This window comes from Myripristis murdjan, chromosome 1, assembly GCF_902150065.1.
Source record: "Myripristis murdjan chromosome 1, fMyrMur1.1, whole genome shotgun sequence".
NCBI classification, from domain to species: domain Eukaryota; kingdom Metazoa; phylum Chordata; class Actinopteri; order Holocentriformes; family Holocentridae; genus Myripristis; species Myripristis murdjan.
Genome location: NC_043980.1, coordinates 9,611,286 through 9,614,871, shown reverse-complemented (window position 1 = coordinate 9,614,871; position 3,586 = coordinate 9,611,286).

Below are 3,586 nucleotides of genomic sequence, written 5' to 3'. Positions count from 1 at the left end.
GGGCCTCTAGGAGCCACTGGGGGATCTCCATCTTCCTCACAGTCATCACTCTCCTCGGCTAAGGCCAGGGGCGACGAAAAAACCTTGAGGACAAGTTTATCTGGAGCTCTGCCTGGCCAGACATTCCAGCAAAATAATAAACTTTATTTATGTATCACTTTTCAAAACAGAGGTTACACATTGCTTAACAAGGAAGCAATAAAGAAGAAGTGTGGAAAACAGCACTAGAGAGGAAAAATGAAATAAAAATAAATAGGTTCAATATAAAATAGATACAAGTTAAACTATGAAAAGGACATTTTTGGTAGCCCACCTGGTCAGAGATCTCAGGTAACTTAAGTCCTTGGCTGACAAAATTATTTACACTTTTACAGACTGAATCATTTCAGGTGATGTATTTTTTTCCATAATAAACTGATGTTTTGGAATCAAAGTCTTAAAATGTGTGTTAAATTAATTACAGTTTGTTCAGGTACAAAAATCACTAAACTGTCTGATACATTACTTGGAATTAAGAGGCTATTAAAGTCCAAATGTATCTGCATAGGGGTTCTCTGGGTGACGCTCCCTCTTGTGGAGGGAGACAGAATTACAGCCTGGCACAGCAATACATTATCCCCTGGCATTTGGTTTCCTAAGATATATGCTGGTGGAAGGTTTAATGTTCTCTTTCACTAGCCACTTTTCAGAATATAATTGGTTATTTTCAGCGCCCATGAATCATCGCAGCCTCAGAGAGGTGATTTGTCTTTTCGGTTGATTTTATTATCAGCGACAGAAATATTCACAGCGGGACGGGGAGCAGGTGCCAGAGACTGGCATCTCTCCCTGTGGCTGGATGCTCATGAGTCATCGTGCTTCATAAACAAAACTGGAGTGGAAAGCATTTGTCCTCCGCAACTTGGCCTGATTCTGGGAGATGACAGTGAGACAAGTGTTTGTGTGAGAGGAGGTGCCAAGCAATCTATCCATCTATCTATCTATCTATCTATCTATCTGTCTATCTGTCTGTCTTGTTTTTGGTCTCTCCCTGTTTCTTTCTCTCTGTCATCCACTTTATATCTCCATAGTTTTTTCCCTCTCTCCCCTCCTTCTCCTTCTCCTCCTCTGAATCTCATTCATCGCTTCTCGCCTCTTTTTCTCTCTCGAAATGAGCCCTAATCCCCAGGGGATGTTTCAATATTGGAAGTTCCCATTTTCAGTATAATTGGTATTTTATTAGGCTGTAAACCATAATGACAGTTCTGCTCTGTGAAGCATAACCACGGCACTGAAACCGGCCTCTGGGGGCCACAGCACAGATTCATCATGGCACTTGCCTATAGAGAAATGTCCACTGCTTGTAAAAAATAATGTATAAATGACCTTCATAGTTTGCTATGGAGAATATTTTACAGGAGATTTTCACTGAAAATGACATGTAGGTTGTTATTTCTTCCCTTGACATGTTTTTTTTTTTTTTTTTACATAGGACATGTTGACTGCATGTGCTCTTCTTTGGCAGTGCTTATTTTTCACATTCGCTTAATTACTCTGATAACTGGGAGTCAAACAGGACAATACTGGTCTAATACTGGTGGCCAGTCAACAGCTAAACTGGAGCACTGAAGCAGTAATCAAGTGATTTATGTCTGCTTTCTGCTCACATGTGCCCTCTCGCAGATGTGCAAGTAAAATGACCAAAATAAAAGCCCCAGAATGTAAAGTGTTTTTTATTTTTGCAAAAGCTAAAGGTCTGGCTGGCTGCCCTGTGATGGACCGGCGACCTGTCCACGGTGTTTCCCCGGCCTAAGGAGCGCTGGGATGGGCTCCAGCACCCCCCAAGAGCCTTACAAGGATAAACACTTTGGAAAATGAATGAATGAATGAATGAATGGTCTGGCTGGGTGCTCGCTAAAAGCAGTAGTCAGTGTTGATTGTTACCACCAGCTGCTCCAATTCCCCTCCAGCAGCACACAAGACGCCTCTCCATGCTACTCCACTTTGGTTCTTGCAACACTCTCATGTTAAAGATGAAATCGTGCTTCAATAACATCAAAAGTTGCTGGCTCTCCATCGATGAAAAACCCTCGTGAGTTTTTAGAGCATGACAGGCCCGGGTTAAAGCTCATTAGCGCTCACATTATGAGTGTTTTGCACGTCTCCCGACCAAACTCTCCGGCACAAAGTTTACAGAACAGATGCAGAAGTGGGACGGGGGCATCTATCAAGGATTAGCTGTCCAGTGTCGGGCAAAACGTCACATCATAAGAAGTGGGAAGCGTGACTGTCCCTTTTTTCTCAACCAAGATTTCCAGTTTTAAACCGTTTTCTGTTTTCTTTCAGTTTTGCTGTAGTCAGTGCCTAATGTGCTCCACAGTCCCCTGTCGGCTGGGGACGGTGCATAAAAAAAAAAAAAAAAAAAAAAGTGTGTCTCCTGTGATGCAGGTGGAGTTGACAGCCGCTCACCTGCCAGCGAGGAGTTTCTCCAGGAGAGCGTGACGTGCAGAGGTTCACTCTATCAGGCCGAACAGACTCGCCGAGTAAACAGCACAAGGCACTCATGCAAAGATGAGGACAGTTTCCCTCTCGTCCCTCCTGTTTGAGGAGGGACGCTCAGGCACTTCATGACGCTTACCTCCTTGCATGGTTGAATGAGCAGCTTCATAGGTGGTCAGACTCCCACACCAACATTAAACACTAGCCTGCACAGCTACAGACGATGCTAAAAAAAATTATAATAATAATAAAAGCTCTTTCGGCCATCTCAGACGATGCAAACTGACGTCAGAGGACGAATCAATCAAATGAAAAATGTCTTTGAACTTAACTCTAATCTCTCATGATAGAATATTTACCTGCTTATGAATAAATGACAAAAAATTCACTCAATTTTTTTTTTTTTTTTTTCATTTTTTATACCAAAATCCCATTACTTACACTTCATGGAAAACAGTTTGCCTGATTTGCTTGGTTTTTAAATAGGCAGGCATGGGAGTGGTTTAGAAATAGCACAGTCCCATAAACAATATTTGAACCCACCTTGTTTTAAACCACCATCTCTTCAGAATAAAATCCAAAGTCAGTAAGGTGCATTATAGTTTAGATATCATTTTTCAAAAGCGAAATCAAATCAAATGCGCCGTGTGTTTGGTCTTTCTGTCCGTCTGCATTACGTCCCAACCCCGAAAACCTTTTTCAACATCAGATGCACCAATTTCAGGAAAGGGAGAGGCTTTCATGGCGATGTTAAAGATAAACTCGTCCATTTTTTGGATGTGAAAAAATATTTGCCTTGCCAGCCTAAATCACACAGTTGCATCTTAACTCACACTAATTGAGACCCTGAAGACTCTGAATCTGTTTGGCCAAATTAAATCGTGGTCTTGGAGCATGGATACTTCCCCTCGCCACACATCAAAACTTCTCCTCGCTCACGGCTTTCGATACGGGTTGGTAATTATGACCGTGGGATGTGCAGTGAATTGACATCCCGCGAGATGATTGATGATTATTCAAGTTTGAATTAAGTTGGTAATAGTTAGTGCTTAACCTCTGTGCTGCCATGTGGGGCCGCCAACACTCACACTTGCCAAGTGCAGCTTTA